The sequence below is a fragment of the Oncorhynchus nerka genome, linkage group LG11, assembly GCF_034236695.1.
Source record: "Oncorhynchus nerka isolate Pitt River linkage group LG11, Oner_Uvic_2.0, whole genome shotgun sequence".
Taxonomy (NCBI): domain Eukaryota; kingdom Metazoa; phylum Chordata; class Actinopteri; order Salmoniformes; family Salmonidae; genus Oncorhynchus; species Oncorhynchus nerka.
In genome coordinates, this window is record NC_088406.1 from 65,326,185 (window position 1) to 65,348,503 (window position 22,319).

Genomic DNA, 22,319 nt, shown 5'->3' on the forward strand with positions numbered 1-22,319 from the left:
CCTAACAATTTTGAGATTTGTTGGTATTTTGGTCCATTAATATTAGTATTTTCAAAAAGTAAATATACTAATGTCAAAATCTTGATAAAAAGGTACATTTTCTTTAGTTTATCATACTACCTTCATCAAAATGCCATGAATATTAACCCCTTTAAAATGGACATACATCCATACATCCATTTCAAAGCTCACTAAATTAAACTACACATAATCTAAAATGTAATCTGTGTAATACCCGAAAGTAATTATCTATCAGGAGATGACCATCTATGACAAACAGAAAGTGTTTTTTATTTAAAATATATGAAATATTCCCTGAATGTGCTATAGTGATGAAACCACTCTCGCCCCGAAAGGCATGTGATTTGCCAGTGGCTGTGATGTAGGGCTCAGCCGGGAGTTGGACAGTCGGAATATCAAATTAAATGGAAGGTGGGACATCCCAGCTTCAAGTGGTTTCAGATTTCACATCTTATGTCACACAGGTGCAAAAATATATTACTTTGTTTTTGGGAACAAGGGCTATCGCTCAATTTAAGCCATTTCGATCTACGGTGTAGAACCGGTACCAAACCATGCAGGTTCCCTAAACAGGGGAATTTACATGTAAGCAGTTGTAAAAGCCCATTTCATAGAGAATGTAACAAAATGGATGAACAATTTTAATTGAAAAAATTATAATATTTGTGTCTACATTCAACCGGTAAAAGTTGATTGTGATATGATTAAGGGGAAATAAAATGCCTATTATGGAGTGGTGCCTGGCCTTAAAATAATATCTTTCTACATCTTATTGTTTTATTCACAAACATATATATTGGATATTAATAATTGGGTTTGAATTCAAAAAATTACATTTTAAAATAAAAAACAAACATTTGTCTAACCTGTATAGATGCGGCGTCCCTGTCCTCTGGGATGTGATGTGGTTGTGCCTGTCACAGACGCTGGACCTTATCCAAATCGCTGCTCTAGCCAACCCTTTCCTGCCCCACCTGTTTTGTTTCGTCACATTTTTCATTTCAAAGTGCGTCCAAAATGACACCCCATTCCCTTTATAGTGCACTTCTTTTGACCAGAGGCCTTTATAGGGTACAGGGTACTATTTTGGACGCAGACCTGAGCATCAACAAGAGTCTGCCCCCCTTCCTGCATTCGCGTGGAGTATTTCATATTTCCCTTGACCTGACATGCAAATAGCCGGTTTACTCTGACTGGACTCAAACCCATCTAAGAGACACAAATGTGTATGCAAAGACCGCTAATAGTTTTAATAAGGTTTCTGACTTAATGATTGCCGGATTGTTTCCACTGTGTAAAAAGTAAAAGACATGAGTAATTCAACATAAGCATTTATTGAATATGAAGGATTCAAAAAAGAAAAAGAAAAACATGCAAAAAAATCTGAATTTAAAAACATTGAAAACATGTTCGTCTCATCATCCAATCTCTCTATTAAATTTAAACAAAAAGATGCAATGTGAAACACTAGCAAGAATATTGTCACACCTACTCCATCTTCCCTGCTCTGGTGCTCGACATCGCCAGTCTACTAACCAACGGCCCTAGTAACCATCATTACGCACACCTGGAACACATTATTTTCATTATTACTCTCCCTTTATTTAGCCCTCAGTAGCCAAAGGGAAGCACAGCCGAGAGCTGCCCATTGACACGAGCCTACCAGACGAGCTAAATTACTTCTATGCTCGCTTTGAGGCCAGTACGACTGAAACATGCATGAGAGCGGACGACTGTGTGATCACGCTCTCCGTAGCCGATGTAAGTAAGACCTTAACCTGTAGTGACACACCATCCCGTGAACCGTTGTCATCATCTGACACTAATTAGCATAACGCAGCCGACATAAATCTTCCTAGAAAATATTCCTATTCATGAAAATCACAAGTGAAATATATTGGAACACAGCTTAGCCTTTTGTTAATCACCCTGTCATCTCAGTTTTTCAAAATATGCTTTACAGCCAACGCTAGACAAGCATTTGTGTACGTTTATCATAGCCTAGCATAGCATTATGCCTTGCTAGCAGCAGGAAACCTTGTCACGGAAATCAGAAAAGCAATCAAATTAAATCGTTTACCTTTGAACTTCGGATGTTTTCACTCATGAGACTCCCAGGTAGACAGCCAAAGTTAATTTTTTCCCAAAATATATATTTTTTAGGCGAAATAGCTTCGTTTGTTCTTCACGTTTGGCTGAGAAATCGCCCGGAAATTGCGGTCACCACAACGCCGAAAAATATTCCAAATTAGCTCCATAATATCGACAGAAACATGGCAAACGTTGTTTAGAATCCATCCTCAAGGTGTTTTTCTAATATCTATTCGATAATATATCCGTCAGGACAATTCGTTTTTCACTAGGACCGATTGGAGTAATGGCTACCTCTGTATTTTATGCGAGAATCTCTCTCGGAGCCACCATGTGACCACTCTCGCAATGTGGCCGCCTACGGCTATTCTTCAACAGAAATGCGTAAAACTATGTCAAAATGCTGTAGACACCTTGGGGAATACGTAGAAAGCGTAAGCTCGTTGGTGCTACATTCACAGCTGAATAGGGAGTCATTGGAACGCAGCACTTAAAAAACCTGGGGCACTTCCGGATTGGATTTTTCTTAGGCTTTCGCCTGCAACATCAGTTCTGTTATACTCACAGACAATATCTTTACAGTTGGAAACGTTAGAGTGTTTTCTATCCAAAGCTGTATATTATATGCATATTCTAGCATCTTTTCCTGACAAAATATCCCGTTTAAAACGGGAACGTTTTTTTTCCAAAAATGAAAATACTGCCCCCTAACACCAAGAGGTTAAAGTGGTCCTTTGGACAGATACTCCAATCTCCACTGTGGAGCTTTGCAGCTCCTTCAGGGTTATCTTTGGTATCTTTGCTGCGGGCAGCGTTCGGTACACTAACACACACACATTCATCGCTCCGTTATCAGCTATGTTAAACATTAACAATGTGGGTCGACACACAAGTTAACTTGTGTTAAACATTTCACACTTTATTCTTACCTCCCATCAGTAACAGTTTATGGTGTAAATAATATACATTCATTCATGTTTAATTTAAGCAACGTTTATTGTACTGATCAATGTTATGGATGCGCGCCTTGTTTGTTTGGTTCTGTTCCTCTCTGTCCATCTCTGTAGCTTCCGGGTGTGCTGGGATAAGGACCCGAGCTACAGTAATCGGGCTGGCTTTTTTTGTGCCTGTCCTGAATGGCGCATTCATGTGAATGGGCATATTGGAAGACACCATGTCAGTAGGGATGGGATTTTGTAAATGTGTTATATTGGTATATTGTATCATGAGAAATGTGTTGCAATGTATATCATTCATTTGGTTTAGCTGAGTGGAAAATGTAGGCTTTGATGAAGGTAATTGCTAAATTAATTAGTGCTGGGTATGTTCTGATGGGAGGGGCTTCCCCTACAAAAGGAGCCTCTCTTTCAGTTCAGGGGGGGCACCATTTTAGATTGAGCTGTTGATGGGGCAGCATTGTTTTTAAGCTATCCCCATAATGTATACTTTGGATGGCAGTACTGTTGTTTTTCTTCCTGATTCACTATGTAAATAAACACCTTTGCACAGAAGTACTTTTGGCTGTGCCATCTTTTTATTTGATAGAGGTTAGGTTTTTCAGTTTAGCCTTCTGGCCTACTCTATGTGACAGTCTCTTTGTTGCCTTTCTGATTAATGACCTCCTTTGTGAGTTTTGGTGGGCGGCCCTCTCTTGGCAGGTTTCTTGTGGTTCCATATTCTATAGTGGATTCAATGGTGCTCCGTGGGATGTTCAAAGTTTCAGATGTTTTCTTATAACCCAACCCTGATCTGTACTTCTCCACAACTTTGTCCCTGGCTTGTTTGGAGAGCTCCTTGATCTTCATGATGTTACTATGGAATACTGAAGTATAATTACAAGCATTTCATAAGTGTCAAAGGCTTTTATTGACAACTACATGAAGTTGATGCAAAGAGTCAATATTTGCAGTGATGACGCTTCTTTTTCAAGACCTCTGCTATCCGCCCTGGCATGCTGTCAAATAACTTCTGGGCCACATCCTGACTGATGGCAGCCCATTCTTGTATAATCAATGCTTGGAGTTTGTCAGAATTTGTGGGTTTTTGTTTTTCCTCCCGCCTCTTGAGGATTGACCACAAGTTCTCAATAGGATTAAGGTCTGGGGAGTTTCCTGGCCATGGACCCAAAATATCGATGTTATGTTCCCCGAGCCACTTAGTTATCACTTTTGCCTTAAGGCAAGGTGCTCTATCATGCTGGAAAATGCATTTTTCATCACCAAACTATTCCTGGATGGCTGGGAGAAGTTGCTTTCGGAGGATGTGTTGGTACCATTCTTTATTCATGGCTGTGTTCTTATGCAAAATTGTGAGAGAGCCCACTCCCTTGGCTGAGGAGCAGCCCCACACATGAATTGTCTCAGGATGCTTTACTGTTGGCATGACACAGGACTGATGGTAGCGCTCACCTTGTCTTCTCCGGACAAGCTTTTTTCCGAATGCCCCAAACAATCGGAAAGAGGATTCATCAGAGAAAATGACTTTACCCCAGTCCTCAGCAGTCCAATCCCTGTACCTTTTGCAGAATATCAGTCTATCCTTGGTGTTTTTCCTGGAGAGAAGTGGCTTCTTAGCTGCCCTTCTTGACACCAGGCCATCCTCCAAAAGTCTTCGCCTCACTGTGCGTGCAGATGCACTCACACCTGCCTGCTGCCATTCCTGAGCAAGCTCTGTACTGGTGGTGCCCCGATCCCGCGCTTGCTGGAGACTCTTGGGCGCCCTGAAGCCTCCTTCACAACAATTGAACTGCTCTCCTTGAAGTTCTTGATGATCCAATAAATGGTGGATTTAGGTCCAATCTTACTGGAAGCAATATCCTTGCTTGTGAAGCCCTTTTTGTGCAATGCAATGATGATGGCACGTGTTTCCTTGCAGGCAACCATGATTGACAGAGGAAGAACAATGATTCCAAGCACCACCCTCCTTTTTGAAGCTTCCAGTCTGTTATTCGAACTCAATCAGCATAACAGAGGGATCTCCAGCCTTGTCCTCATCAACACTCACACCTATTCAGTTCATTTGCATGTTAAAGAGGGACTTTGCCATTAATTGCAAATCATCTGATCCCTCTTCATAACATTCGGGAGTATATGCAAATTGCCATCATTCAAACTGAGGCAGCAGACTGTGAAAAATAATATTTGTGTAATTCTCAAAACTTTTGGCCACGACTGTATATATTGAGATCATGTGACACTTAGATTGCACACAGGTGGACTTTTGTTAAACTAATTATGTGAGTTCTGAAGGTAATTGGTTGCACCAGATCTTGTTTAGGGGCTTCATAGAAAAGGGGATGAATACATACGCACATACCACTTTTCCATTTTTTTTTGTGGAATTTTATGAAATAAGTAATTTCTTTCATTTTACTTCACCAATTTGGCCTATTTTGTGGGTGTCCATTACAAGAAATAAAAATAAAAATCCGCCAAGGGGGATGAATACTTTTGCAAGGCACTGTATTTAAATTACTTTCAATTCAATTCATGTTATTTTCATCGGAAAATGTGAACATTCACTGATATTCTGAATCCTGTTTTTCTGATGTTCCTTTCATATGAAGAGTTAACATTGTGGTGGCTATTGTCATCTCTCTCCCACGCGCTATATGTCTTTGTTAGAAATTCTGGTCATAATTTAATTTATGTTATTCTGCTGCCTCTCAGGTCTCAGGGCTCTGAAACAGCCTGGGCCGGGAGAAGGGGAGAGAGAGAGGGAGGTGACAAATAGCATGACGATGAGACATTTAAAATCATTTTGATTATCACAGTGTTTATGATTTGCAAACTACATCCCATGGGTAGTGGTTTTACCTTATATTGGAATCCTAGATTTGGGACAGTTTGTTAATGCCAAACATTTGTCTCTTCATCCGTGTGGTCAGTGGGTTTGTGCAGCCCCTCCTCTACCTCCACAGAGCAGAGAAACTGCCCTGTATCAGTGGTCTCTGAGGGAGAGTTGATACTCACAGTTTCATCTCATACAGCGGGCCACATGTAACCTGTTTGTTTACAACTGTTAGGTGATAGCTTGTAAAGAGGTTGGTAGTTGTAGATGTGCTGGCAAACAGTATGTATGTGCTTTGATTAGGGTTGCAATGTCCGGTAATTTGACCAAAAATGTTCTTCAGAAATACTGGTCAGAAGATTCCTGTAATCAGGAGGGAATAACCAGGAAATTCAGAATTTTGTAACTAGAGATATCTGTTTATTTGAATTGGATGCGTCTCAATCCAACACATCCGCCCATGTCACGCATCTGCTGTGAAAGGTGACAGAGCTAGAGCTGTGTTTGTCAGACATTGAGACATCACGAAAATCGGTCTTTTCACAAAATCATCTGTAGCGTCCGAATGGTTTGGCCTAAAAACTATTATGGCCTCTCTATGGAATGGTGAGACTCTCACAAGCACATACAATGTCTGTTGCTCTGGCATGTCCACAGGCCTCACAAGTACCTGGTACCAGTTGAGAAATGAATGGCGGTATATATGGAGACTGTTTAGTGTCAAAAATAAGGGGTTAAATACATGTAAAGAAAAATAAAAAAATCCTGATCTTTCTTATATCTCTCAGATATAGGACAGATATTTCAGAACAAACTTCCTTTAGCATTTTTTGGGGGAACTATCTGTTGTTCCATGAAGTGAATCTCGTATGGGCTAGTAGAAGTAGGGCTAGTATGGGCTAGTAGAAGTAGGGCCGAATCAAATGTTTCATCAAATATTTTTTAAATATATTTTTGGGACTTAAAATATCCAAATTATCCATGGTATGATCTTCTTAAAACAATTACATACAGCTTAGTAGAACTTTCAAATGTAGAAATCACATTTGATGTTAAACATTTAAGAAAACTCCACATGAAAATGTGTTGTTTCATACATGAAAATCTTTTACACGATTGTTTTTCACATGTGAACTTGGAAATCCGCATGTGGAAGTGAACATTTTATTTGTAGTTTTACATGTAAGAAAAAACAAATTTACTCCAATGTTTGAAAACTAACATTGTATAGCCTAAATCATGGTTAAAGCTATAGTTTTGATATCATGGAGGGTCCATCCTTGCATCCATATTGTAGTCTATGGATTTGAGAGTGGTTGCATTTCTCCAGCCCCATCCCTCAGCTTTATACCAAAACTGTTTCAAACACCTTTAATAGAGTAATAGTGTTATTATCTTGTCCAATCCTTTAGTGAGCGAGTTACTTTTGTGCCATTAATATCAAGGACAACTTCTGATGTCGAGATTTTTTGTTGCATTGCAAAAACAAAAAGAATGATCTTGAAAAGCAAAACATGAATCCAAATTATTGATAGCAAAAGTAAATATACATTTTAAAAGCAATGGTAAAATATGTTTAAATGGACGCTAAAAAAAGTTTTCAATGAAACACTGGTCATGATAACGCAATTTAAATCAAATGCAACCCTAATCAAAGCATACATATGCTTAGCAGATGTTAGCAGTAGCGAAATGCTTGTGGGAGCTAGAAGCAGAGCTGCCCTATCTGTCGGCGTCATCTTGCCATTCCTAAACTAACTAACCGCATCTTTCCTTTTTACTGCAATTCTCCTGATCTTTGTTTCCAGTTGCAAGTTTAGGCACATTCATTCCAGCAACATCCTGCATGGTCAGTCCCTGTATGTGAGACCAGATGTAGCTGGAGGTGATGGAAGATGGCACCGTACTGGATGACCGCCGTTTTGCAAGCTCTGACACAACTTTGCTATTTTCTGTTTCTATTTTCGTAGAATCACAACCGACAAGAACATTGAACATCAGATCGACAGTTACTAGCCTCAATTCTGGCTTCAACTTCACTTAATCTGCCCTGGGCTCTTTCTGTATTTCCGACCCAATTTTTGGGCTACCAAATAGGACACGTCAATGTTACTGAGGCAGGAGAGGGGTGATACTGGCGAGATTAAGGCGAAGGGAGAAGCGGCAACATCTTGGCATTCTACTGTTCACTTGATAATAAGATGGACCTGAGATAGTGGATTTACTACCGACAGGACTTTCAAAACTCCAATATTCTCTGCTTTCTGAAACATGGCTCTCAGACAAGATACCCCCATGGCTATACAACTGGATGGATTCTTCATTCATTGTGCCGACAGGACAGTGGAGTCTGAGAAATTGGGGGAGGGGTTTGCCACTTCATCAACAACAAGTGTTGTGCGGTGGAACTGTTGACCCATAGTTTACCCATCTTGGAATACCAGAAGGTCAAATGTCAACCCTTTTACCTACCGAGTGAACTTTCAGCTGTTATCGTGACTGTTGTATACGTTCCAAATCAGGACAACAAAAACTACAAGCCGGTACTTAATGAACAGTACGAGGCTATAACCAAGCAGGAAAACTTACATCCAGAGACTCCTTTTCTGGTTGCCGTCAATTTTTTATTCGGCGCCATTAAGACACGTGATGCCCAGCTTCCATCAACACGTCTCTCTCGCCACTAGAACGATAAAGTCCTAGACTTCTGTTATTCTACCCACAAGCAAGCATAGCAAGGCCCTCTCACGTCATTTATCTGTACTCCTGGCTCCTGTTCGCAAACAAAAGCTTAAAACATAAATTACACTTGACTCATTTCATTGAGAAATGGTCTCCAGAATCAGAGATTATGCTTCAGGACCGCATTGCTAGCACAGATTGGAATATGTTTCGGGACTCCACTAATAACGCCGGCGGGCTAACCACCGCCATCACCGGCTTCATTAGGAAATGCACACTGACAATAAAAACATTGTATCAGGTGTGAGGGCCGGCACTGACCCAGTAGATTGTGTTATCTCGCTCTCCAAGGCCGACGTGAGTCAAGTCTTTAAACAGGTCAATACTCACAATGCTGCAGCGCCCGATGGTATTCCAGGGGCGTTCTCGAAGCATGTGCAGAACAGCTTGCAGGTCATCTGGCAGGTATACTCAAGGTAATTTTCAACTTCTCCTTTGTTCCAGCCTTTAATCCCCACGTTTTAAGATGACCTCAATCATTCCTGTCCCCAAGAACTCTGGCTTCATGCCACAATGACTACCACCCTGTAGCACTCACATCTGCAATCATGAAGTGCTTCAAGAGGCTGGTTACGTCACACATCATCTCCATCACCCCAGACACCCTAGACCCACTCCGGTTTGCATACCGCCCCAACAGGTCCATAGACGACGCAATCTCAATTGCATTCCACGCTGCCCTCATCCAACTAGATATGAGGAATACCTATGTGAGAATGCTGTTCATTAGCTACAGCTCAGCGTTCAACACCATTGTCCCCTCCAAGCTCATCACCAAGCTTTGGACCCTGGATCCTGGACTTCCTGAAGGGCCGTCCCCATGTGGTGAGAGTTGGCAACATCACCTCCGCCACACGGGGGCTCCACAGGTTTTTTTTGCTTAGTCCCCTCCTGCACTCCCTGTTCACCCATGACTGCCTGGCCACACACAACTCCAACACCATCATCAAGTTTGCTGACAACACCATGGCGGTTGGCCTGATCACTTGGGACGATGAGACAGCCTACCGGGAGAATGTCAGCGATCTGACAATGTGGGGCCGCAACAACAACCTCTCCCTCAACGTCAGTAAGACCAAAGAGCTGACCGTGGACTACAGGACACGAGGGGGCAAGCATGCCCACATCAACGGGGCTGAAGTGGAGAGGGTCGAGAGCTTCAAGTTCCTCAGTCTTCAAATCACTAAGAACATAAAATGGTCCACACACACGCGCACAGTCTAGAAGAAGGTGCGACAGCGCCTCTTCCCCCTCAGGAGGTGGAAAAAGTTTGGCATGTCAACAAAAAGTTCTACAGCTGTACCATTGAGAGAACCTTGACTAGCTGAATCTCTGCTTGGTATGGCAATAGCACTGCCTTCGATTGCATGGCGCTGCAGGGGGTGGTGTGGACAAGCCCAATACATCACTGGAGCTGAGCTCCCTGCCATTCAGGACCTCTATATCAGGCGGTGTGAAAGGAAATCCCAGAAAATCGTTAAAGACTCCAACCACCCAAGCCATAGACTGTTCTCTCTGCTTCCGCTCGGCAAGCAGAACCGTTGCATCAATTCTGACACCAACAGGCTCCTGAACAGCTTCTGTCCCCATGAAATAAGTCTGCTAAATAGCTAATCAAATATCTAACAATGGCTACATGGACTATCTGAGTTATCCTTTGTGTTTTCCTGTACTGTCTCTATGCACACTCACAGGGTCCTACACACTATGCACACTGATACTCCAACACATATACAAACAGTCACCCCATTTTTGCTCACATGCACATAATATGCACACACATTTAAACTGACTCTACACACACCCACTCAAATATACATCATATACTGTACACTGCTGCTACTCTGTTTATCATATATCCGGATGCCTAGTCACCTTGCCACTTACTCCTGCACATTGTAAATATGATGCCGGAACTGACCCTGTGTATATCGTATGCTTACTTACTTTATTGTGTTCTTCTTATTTGTTATTTTTAATATCTTGTGTGTCTTTCTTCTACCTGGTTATTTTTGAGTGTCAAATGGTTTTTGATTATTGCATTGTTGGAGTTAGACCTTTGAAAAAGGCAATTTCACTGTACCTTTGCATATGATATTAAAACTTGATACTTGGAAGTGTTGAAACAAAATCATGTGAAAAATGAAAGTGTTGGGAAGAAATGTCACAGTGTTTTTTTTTTTGTTTTGTTACCACGTGTCTTTTAAAACTTATTTGGGGGTGAGGGAGTTTTTTTTTTATACTGTTTATTTGAAATTGTAATGATTTAGCGGGTGTACATGTCTTTCGGAATTCGGAAGGATGGTTCACTCGGGCCAAACACTTGAATGAAACTAGCAAAGTCTTGACCCTGCTACCTGTCTTATTTCTCATATCTTTTCTCATCTCGCTGCAGAACTTCATTAAGTAGCCGATACAATTACGCAAGATTTTAGTTCTGGGGTTTCGAGATAGTTAGACCCAGTTAGGAAAAACTCAGGGGCCCTGTCCATCCTTAAGAAAACATTCCACATAGCAGGGCATATTCTCTTCAAGCATACTTAACATCACTTAGTGTTGTCATAACCAGTGGATGACATTTGCATGTCTGGTGTGGACCATCATGTGATGGGCATCATCAGTTTACAGATTTGAGCGACAGGTTGTTTTGGTCAGGGTGCATGACTGAGTGACTGAGGTTGTTTTGGTCAGGGTGCATGACTGAGTGACTGTGTGTTGTCTGCACTCCGGCTTCAACTTGTCAACCTAACGTCTCCTCTACACCTTCCAAATGAGAGGAGACCTCTGTCTGTTCAGGTTTATTAATTTGGTTAATTTTATTTCATGTTTTTTTTTAAACAATTTTTTCAATTCGATAATTTCATTAGATATGTTAAACAATACATTGAGTAGGTATGTCCTTTTGTGCTGATATTAATTAATTACCTGATTTGACAGAGTTTAAATGGAATTGAACCTAACCTAGTATGTTCCTTTGATTGGTTAATGAATAATTGATTAATGTTTTAACGTGCTATTACAACAGAACGAATCCTAGTGACAAATATTTCTTGTTGTAGAATATTGAAGCTCACACATCCGTCCAGAAGGAGAAGAGGTCAACATCTCAGAGACAAACAGCTCTTCAGTAATTGTCCTCTATGCACAACTCACATCCATCTCCACTACTTCTTACGCAATCAAACTCATCCTGGATCTCCACACCAATGTCTACATCCTCTGGCTGATAGAGACAGGAGCTGGAGGGACTATGGCCTCAGATTTCTCTCAACCTGACCGTGTCTGACATCCTCTTCTGTCTGTCTTCTGTCTTATTCTTGTCTATATACACATTCTTACATGATTTATTGGTTTCATGAACACAGGCCGGGCCATGTTTCAAACTTATGTCTGTGTGGAGCGCTACCTGGCAGTGGTTCATCCTGTGGTCTACCTGAAGTCCAAACCCCTGAGATACAGACAGGGTGGGGTGTTGTGTGGTTGATGGTGTTGGGTCCTGTTTGTTCTGTATGCTTCTGATTCCAAAATCAATAAACTACTACGCTTTCTTGGTTCAGGACCTCATCCTGATGTTTGTGATGTCATTCTGCTGCCTCTCAGTTCTCAAGGCTCTGAAACGCCCTGGTCCGGGGGAAGGGGAGAGAGAGGGGACAATAACATGAGATGAAGGCTTTTAAAATCATTAGGATTATTCTTCTGTCTATTATGGTGAACTACTTCACTATGATCGTAATTATGTCTTTGTACAATGTCTTCGATCCAGTTGTGTTCTATTTGTCTCTATCCATTTGTTCCTCCATCAGTGTGATCTGTGGGTTTATAAGGAAGATGTGCCCCATATAAGGAAGATGTGACTTCCTTATATGGGGCACTCAAACCTGCTCACTACTTTCAGCAACCAAGCTACCAGAAATCTGTCATTTTAAAAAGGAGACATTCAGCAATTGAACAGTTCGTTGACCACTAGAGAGTTGGCGTCCAAAGTTGTGAAAGTTTCCAACTTTATGAAACTTATCATCAATATGACCGTGCGATAGCCAATTGGAGCAGTGATAGTCTCGCTAACTAGCTTTGACACTGTGCTGGATAGGCTAACAACCAACATGTTGTTTTACATGCAGTTCAGATGATAAACTGCTGAGGGGAGGTTTTGGTAACAAGGTAGCTGCAGGTATGAGTGCTCTGTTAGATGTCACTACTCTCAAGCATGGCATCGATAAGATATTTATTTTTACTTCATATGATTTCTGTAAGCAGGAGGAGGTTGACCAACTCTGTGGGTCTTTATAACCACTATCACTGTTAATTGTAGATCTCCAAATCCTTTACAACTGCTCTTAGATTATAATCTGTTTATAAATGCTGACCAGGAAACTCCCCAAAATAATTATCTACTATTTCATATAATTGAGGCATCTAAGAAAGAGAATGTGTCCATTTGTTTGGATGTAGGTCTAGTACATCATGGACAAATTGCATGTTCAGTTTTTACTTTGGAATTTGTAAGTCGCTCTGGATAAGAGCGTCTGCTAAATGACTTAAATGTAAATGTAATACACTATTTGATAGATTTGCAGATAAACTTGTGGTATAACTTTTTACTAACTATCTATTTTTGGTATTTTTTATGACAAAGCTATTATCTGAATTATTAGTCTGTAGATTTTCACTCCATTTTCTTATTTCCAATAAAGGCTGAAGCTGAGTACTGTAACGGTTTTCTTTAGGTGAAGTAGAGGCGGACCAAAATGCAGCATGGTTATATTGATTCATGTTTAATAAAAAAAGATAAACACGAACACTACAAAAACAATAAACGTGGGAAAACCAAAAACAGCCCTATCTGGTGCAAAACACAGAGACAGGAACAATCACCCACAAAACCCAACACAAAACAGGCTACCTAAATATGGTTCCCAATCAGAGACAATGACTAACACTTGCCTCTGATTGAGAACCATATCAGGCCAAACATAGAAATAGACAAACCAGACACACAACATAGAATGCCCACCCAGCTCACGTCCTGACCAACACTAAAACAAGGAAAACACATACGAACGATGGTCAGAACGTGACAGTACACCCCCGCAAGGTGCAGACTCCGAACGCACAACCTAAGCCTATAGGGAGGGTCTGGGTGGGCATCTGTCCGCGGTGGCGGCTCTGGCGCTGGACGTGGACCCCACTCCATAATTGTCTTAGTCCACCTCCTTAGCGTCCCTTGAGTGGCGACCCTCGCCGCTAACCTTGGCCTAGGAAACCTAACACCGGGCCCCACTGGACTGAGGGGCAGCTCCGGACTGAGGTAGCTCAGGACTGAGGGGTAGCTCGGGACTGAGGGGAAGCTCGGGACTGAGGGGAAGCTCGGGACTGAGGGGAAGCTCGGGACTGAGAGGAAGCTCCGGCAGGTTGATGGATCGAGCAGATCCTGGCTGGCTGGTGGTTCCGGCAGATCCTGGCTGACTGGCAGATCCTGGGTGAATGGCGGATCCTGGCTGAATGGCGGATCCTGGCAGACTGGCTGATCCTGGCTGACTGACGGCTCTGGCAGACCCTGGCTGACTGGCGGATCCTGGCTGACTGGCGGCACTGGCGGTTCCTTGCAGACTGGCGGCACTGGCGGTTCCTTGCAGTCTGGCGGCACTGGCGGTTCCTTGCAGACTGGCGGCACTGGCGGCTCCTGGCTGACTGGCGGCACTGGCGGCTCCTGGCTGACTGGCGGCACTGGCGGCTCCTGGCTGACTGGCGGCACTGGCGGCGCTGGGCAGACTGGCGGCACTGGCGGCGCTGGGCAGACTGGCGGCACTGGCGGCGCTGGGCAGACGGGAAGCTCCGACAACGCTGGAGAGACGGGTAGTTCCGGCAACGCTGGAGAGGAAGGCTCTGGCTGCGCTGGACTAAGGAGCTCTGGCGCCTCTGGAATGAGGGGCTCTTGCGCCTCTGGACTGAGGGGTGGGAGCTCTGGCAGCGCCGAACAGGTTGGAGACTCCGGCTGCGCTGGAGAGGAGGAAGGCTCCGGCAGCGCTGGACAGGCGGGACGCACTGTAGGCCTGATGCGTTGTGCTGGCACTGGTGGTACTGGGCCGAGGACACACACAGGAAGCCTGGTGCGGGAGCTGCCACCGGAGGGCTGGTGTGTGGAGGTGGCACTGGATGGACCGGACCGTAAGGCGTACTGGAGATCTTGAAAGCAGGGCTGGCACTAACCGCCCTGGCTGGATCTTCACCCTAGCCCGGCAGATGTGGGAAGCTGGGATGTAGCGCACCGGGCTAAGCACGCGTACTGGGGACACCGTGCGAACCACCGCATAACACAGTGCCTGACCAGCACCACGCTCGCCACGGTTAGCACTGCTAGGAGCACTGTAGTGCTGAGATGGCACAGGATGTGCAAGGCTAGGGAGATGCACAGGAGGCCTGGTGCGTGAGGCTGGCACCTCAGGACGAGTATGGAGAGCTGACCCAGGTGTCATCAAATCCCGGACACGCTCGGTCGGGCGAATTCCGTGTCTCATGCACCAACACAGCAACTCCCTCATATCTCTCTCCTCCAATCTCCCCATTAACTCCTTCACCGTCTCTGCTTCGCTCACCTCCAACACCGGCTCTGGTTCTGGTTTCCTCCTTGGCTCCTTACGATAAACAGGGGGAGTTGGCTCAGGTCTGACTCCTGACTCTGCCACACTCTCCCTGTGCCTCCTCCCAAGAAATTTTTGGGGCTGACTCTCGTGCTTCCATCCGCTCTGCCGTGCTAGCTCCTCATAATGCCGCCTCTCTGCTTTTGCTGCCTCCAGCTCGGCTTTGGGGCGGCAATATTCCCCTGGCTCTGCCCAGGGTCCTTTCCCATCTAGAATCTCCTCCCAAGTCCATTTCTCCAAGTAGTGCAGCCTCTCCCACTGCTGCTGCTGCTGCTGCCTCTGTTGCCTCTCCCGTTGCTGCTTTTGCTGTTGCCCGTCACCACGCCGTTTGGTCCTGTTGTGGTGGGTGATTCTGTAACGGTTTTCTTTAAGTGAAGTAGAGGCGGACCAAAATGCAGCATGGTTATATTGATTCATGTTTAATAAAAAAAGATAAACACGAACACTACAAAAACAATAAACGTGGGAAAACCAAAAACAGCCCTATCTGGTGCAAAACACAGAGACAGGAACAATCACCCACAAAACCCAACACAAAACAGGCTACCTAAATATGGTTCCCAATCAGAGACAATGACTAACACTTGCCTCTGATTGAGAACCATATCAGGCCAAACATAGAAATAGACAAACCAGACACACAACATAGAATGCCCACCCAGCTCACGTCCTGACCAACACTAAAACAAGGAAAACACATACGAACGATGGTCAGAACGTGACAAGTACACACCTTTGTCTGTCTTGTTAGATAATAATACCAGCATCATTTATATAAGTGACAGATTTGACCTGACCTGGTCAGGAATAACTCAGGGCCCCATCCATCCATAACACTTTCCACAGAGCCCAGCATATTCTCTTGAGTCATACTAAAGTGTTGTCATAAACAATGGATTACATTTGCATGTCAGGTGTGGTCCATCAAGTGATGTGATGGGCAGCATCAGTTTACTGACGGGAGCCACTGAGGTGTGTGGGTGAGTGGTTGTGTGTTGTATTTCAAAGATGAAATTGTATTGAATCAAATGAATCACATCCAATTACTTAACACCAATAGGGCAGAGTGCCATTAATACTACTATGTGAGGAAGCTACAGCTAATGTCAGGATTTGGCCAGGATTGTTCAGATTTTGGTCACTAGATGCCCCCATTGTGCTTTTTTGACCCTTTTGTTTTCCCCTTGTTCTAGTTATTAGTTACACCTGTGCCTCATTTCCCTTGAATGTATTTAATAAACCCTTAGTGGTCCTCAGTTCTTTGCTCTGTGTTTGTATGTTAGCACCCAGCCATGCTGTGAACTTTTGTTTCTCTAGTTTCTCTGGTTTTGTTCTTGTTTATTTTTGATTATTCTTTTGAGGTTTGTTTTTTTCCCAGTTGTTCTTACCACTTTGTGGATTTTCCTTGTGTCTTGGAGGAGATACATTTTTTCTCTTGTAATTACTTTTGACGTTGTGGATTTATATTTTTGCCTGAAGATCTTTTCACTTTTTCTTTATTAAATCACCGTCTCTAGCATTGCTGTGTCTGCCTCATCTTCTGGGTTCTGCCGACTATTAATGGCTCAGTACTAAGTGACTGTTTCTCACACCGGAGACCCGAGTTCGTAACCGGGTCCTGACAAAAACACAGAGCCAACAAAATGAACCCAGAGGCAGCCAATACCCAGGACTTTTTTCCCATGCTGTCCCACCACGAGTGTCCAACGCCACGAAGCTGCTCTGGTTCAGCAAGAGGCCTTAATGGCTAGACATTCTCAACTTCTGTCGGAGATGCTGACTTCCATAAAGCAGATATCTGATCGACTTTCCCCGGCAACCGCTCCTGCCCCAGTACATCAGATTCAAGTGCCTGTGGCAGTTAACCCCCTGGCTGAACCTCGTCTGCCGCCTCCCCAACAGTTCTTAGGTGATCTGATTGCTTGTAAGGGGTTTTTCAGCCAATGTTCTCTCTCCTTCGAGCTGCGTCCTTTCCCACTGACCATTCCAAGATCGCAAATATCATCACCCTGCTGTCGGAAAAAGCCCTAGCCTGGGCTACTGCTGTGTGGCATGCCCAAAGTCCCTGCTGTGCCAGCTACTCTACCTTTGCTGAAGAATTCAAGCGAGTGTTTCAAGGTCCTACCAGCGGCTCTGACTCAGCCAAACAGCTCCTGACTCTCCGCCAAGGTCGGCGCAGCGTGACGGACTATGCCATCCAGTTCCGCGAGTGGCTGGAACAACGAGGCGCTCACAGAGTGCTTTTTGAAGGGTCTTTCCGACACCATCCAAGATGAACTGGCCACTCGGGAACCACCGGACAACCTCGAGTCCCTGATCAAGTTGGCCTCGCGCATAGACCAGCGTCTGAGAGAGAGAGAGAACTCAACCGTAGACCTCTCACCCTAGCTCCTTTCGGTCCCAGCTCCGAGTCTCCACCTTTATCCTCGCTGGCTCCACCGGAACCCATGCAGATTGGACGCATCTCCCAGGCTGAGAGAGACCGCCGGATGAGGGAGCGATGCTGTCTATATTGCGGCAAACCAGGCAATTTCCGCTCCACGTGTCCCGGGCTCCAGGGAAAGGTACTGTCCCGTGCAGGCCTGGGAGGACTGTAACGGGAAACATAACCTCCTCCCATCCATCCAACTCCCGCCTGCTCATTCCAGTCACCCTTTCCTGGGACAACTACGAGCTTCCCCTTCAAGCCTTGGTAGACTCTGGAGCCGCAGGTAACTTCATGGATGGTGTCTGGGTGAAGGAGAATAGCATTCCCTCTGAACCTCTAAGTGACCCCATGAGGATTACTACGTTGGATGGAAGCCCTTTGGGATCTGGACTTGTCACTCGTGTCACTACCCCCTTGCGACTTTCAGTTTCCCAACACCAGGAAGTGATGAACTTTCATCTGATCTCCTGTTCCAAGTTCCCTCTCGTCCTTGGATACCCCTGGCTTCACAGCCATAACCCTCACATCGACTGGTCTGTGGGCACTATCAAGCAGTGGGGTCCTACGTGCCAAGCCATTTGTATCTTCCCGAGTTCCCCGAGTTCTCCTCCCGAGTCTCTAGAATCCATCGTCCTGTCCCGAGTTCCCGAGTGTTACCATGACCTCCAACCGGTATTTAGCAAACAGTGGGCCACCATGCTACCACCCCATAGACCTTACGATTGCCCCATTGACCTGTTTCCGGGCACCTGCCCCCCCAGGGGTCGGATATCATCTCCAACCCGAACGAGCTGCTATGGATACCTACATCAAGGACACTCTGGCAGCAGGCCTCATGCGTCCATCCACCTCACCTGCGGGAGCAGGGTTTTTCTTTGTGGCCAAAAAAGACGGTGGATTACGTCCTTGCATCGACTACCAGGGACTCAATGCCATAACCGTCCGTAATCGCTACCCGCTACCCCTTATGGCGACAGCCTTTGAGCTGCTCCAGGAAGCAGTTGTCTTCACTAAGCTTGACCTGCGGAACGCATACCATCTTGTGCGGATCAGACCCGGTGACGAGTGGAAGACCGCTTTCAACACGCCTACTGGTCACTACGAATACTTGGTGATGCCCTTCGGCCTGACCAATGGCTGTGTTCCAAGCGCTCATAAACGATGTGCTTAGGGATATGCTTAACATCTTCGTGTTCGTTTACTTGGATGACATCCTCATCTTTTTGCGCTCCCTCAAGAACACACTAAGCATGTCAGACAAGTACTCAAACGCCTCCTAGACAGCCATTTGTACGGTAAGAACGTTACGTACGTTAAAAACGTAAAAAATGTGAATTCCATTCCTCCCGAGTACAATTCCTGGGATTTGTAGTGGAACCCGGTCGAGTCCAGATGGACCCCAGGAAGGTAGGGGCGGTAGCGGATTGGCCCACCCCCAAGTCCGTTAAGGAAGTTCAGCGTTTCCTGGGCTTCAAACTTTTACCGCAAGTTCATCAAGAACTTCAGCTTGGTGGCAGCCCCTCTCTCAGCTTTAACCAAGGGTGGCAACGCAAGGTTTCTGTGGGGTAAAGAAGCTGAGACGGCCTTCCAAGGACTCAAGCAGCGCATCCTCTCTACTCCCATCCTGACACTACCGACTGCGGATTAACCTTTTGTGGTGGAGGTAGACGCATCAGAGGTTGGTGTTGGAGCTGTCCTGTCTCAGAGGGGTGAAGACAAGAAGCTTCACCCTTGCGCCTTCTTCTCTCACTGGCTTACCCCGGCCGAGAGGAACTACGATGTGGGGGATCGTGAACTTCTAGCGGTTAAGATGGTATTGAAGGAATGGAGACACTGGCTCGAGGGGGCTTCTCAACCATTTCAAGTGCTTACGGCCCACAAAAATCTGGAGTATATCCAGCAGGCGAAGCGGTTGAACTCCAGACAAGCTCGATGGTCTCTTTTCTTCAATCGATTCCAGTTTATCCTCACCTATAGACCCGGGTCGAAGAATCTCAAACCGGACGCCTTGTCACGAGTCTAAGCTCCTGCCATTCGAGAAGATACTGACATGCCTGTCCTTCCTTGCGCTAAGATTGTTGCTCCGATCTCGCGGCAAGTTGAGGATACCGTGAAACGAGCTCAAGCCATCGAACCTAAAGGAGGTCCTGCCAATCGGTTGTTTGTTCCCAAGGCAGCGAGGACCCGGGTCCTTCTGTGGGGGCACTCCTCTCGCCTCACCTGTCACCCGGGCGTAGGTCGCACCTTGGAGTTCATCCAGTTTAAGTTCTGGTGGCCCACCATAAAAGAAGACTTTTCCACTCTTGTCAAGGCCTGTCCCGTGTGCTGCCAGGGCAAATCTTCTGACCTCCACCTTCAAGGACTCCTTCACCCTTTATCTATTCCCACCAAACCTGGTCCCTGTCAGGACCCGGTTGCGAACCCGGGTCGCCGGTGTGAGAAACAGTCACTTAGCAAACTGAGCCACTAATAGTCGGCAGAACCCAGAAGATGAGGCAGACACAGCAGTACTTGAGACAGTGTTTTAATAAAGTAAAAAGGAAAGTTCTTCAGGCAAAAATATAAATCCACAACGTCAAAAGTAATTCCAAGAGAACAAAGGTAATCCTCCAAGTCAAAAAGGTAAATCCACAAGGTGGTTGGTACAGCAGAAAAAAATCCTCAAAAGATAATAAAAAATAAATAAATAAGAACAAAAACAGAGTACCACAAGAGAGTCCAACTGGAGCAACAAATGTTCACAGCATCACTGGGGCTGGGTGCTAACATTCAAACACAGAGCAAAGAACTGAGGAAAACTAAGGGTTTAAATACAATCAAGGGAAACGAGGCACAGGTGCAAATAATAACTGGGAACAAGGGAAAACAAAAGGGTCAAAAAGCACAATGGGGGCATCTAGTGACCAAAACCGGAACAACCCTGGCCAAATCCTGACAGTCCCATATCTCGTTGGACTTTATTACTGGCCTTCCTCCGTCCCATGGTAATACTACTATCCTAGTCATCATCGACAGGTTTTCTAAGGCGGCCAGGTTCGTCCCCTTGACTAAGTTACCTTCTGCCAAGGAAACGGCTGAGTTGGTGATTAACCATGTGCTCCGAGTCCTCGGCATTCCTCAAGATATGGTTTCCGACAGAGGTCCCCAGTTCGCCTCACGGTTTTGGAAGGCCTTCTGCCAACTCATAGGGGCAACTGCCAGTCTATCTTCAGGGTACCACCCGGAGTCCAACGGCCAAACCGAGAGGATGAATCAAGAGCTGGAAACCACCCTCAGATGTATGGTCTCCAACAACCCATCCAGACGTCCTTCATTGTCTGGGCCGAGTACGCGCACAACACCTTGCGCTCCTCCGCCACTGGTATGTCCCCGCACGAGTGTCAGTTTGGCTATGCCCCTCCATTGTTCCTGGACCAGGAGGCAGAAGTCAGAGTGCCTTCAGCCTTGAGGTTCATTAGACGCTGTCGGCTTACGTGGAAGACGACTGTTGCAGGAATTAAATTCCTCTATGTTTTAACACCCAATTAAAATTAAACAGTCTGTCAATTCATAAGGATTTGTATGACCCTTATTTTATAAAAATGGACAGAGCCCAGTCTTAAAGTCAAACAGCAGATTTTATTCACGAGAGTACTGTTCCTTACACATTTTACCACAGTTTATAAACTGAAAATGACGTCAGTGTTTTCTAAATGTTCCGTCTCTTCTTGATACTGGTAGAAAGGCTCTATGGTTCTCAAGCCTTCCCACCTCGCCTAGAGCCAAGGTCAGCTAGTGTAGATAAGCATTCTAGCCAGTCTGGCGATATAGTTCATTCATTTCTACCAAGGAACAGACAGTCATTGTCCTAATTCTTGATTATATTTACACACATTATATTCAGTACTAGGATTAAAAAGAAAATTCATACATATACAGTAACATAATAGTATTCTGACTAGTACATATACAGTAACATAATAGTATTCTGATTGAAATGTATACATAATTAGTCATCATTGATAAAAATTCCCTTAACAAAGACCCGTCTTAATCTTCTGCGTTCCTCACAGCAGTACCAACAAAAAGCCGACAGACGTCGCCGTCCCGGGCCTACCATGCGCCTCGGCCAGAGAGTCTGGCTCTCAACTAAGAACTTACCGCTACGGGTGGAGTCTCGCAAGCTGTCCCAGAAATACATTGGTCCGTTTAAGGTTGCCAGGAGAGTGAATCCCGTTACTTATCGCCTGCACTTACCCAGATCCCTTAAGATTAATCCCACATTTCACATTTCTTTATTAAAACCTGTTGTTTTTTCTCCCCTTATCCCAGCAGGCAGACCTCCCCCTCCGCCCCGTGTCATCGGAGGCCAGTCGGCTTATACCGTCCATCGGATACTGGATTCCCGCCGGGTGCAGCGGGTCCTGGCAGTATCTGGTGGACTGGGGAACTACGGTCCGAGGAGTGCTCCTGGGTTCCTGCCAAAGACATACTGGACCCTGACCTCATTCGACAGTTCAGGGTCCTCCACCCTGAGAAGGCTGGTAGGAACATTAGGAGCCGTCCTAGGGGGTGGGGGTGGGGGATTCTGTCAGGATTTGTCCAGGATTGTTCAGGTTTTGGTCACT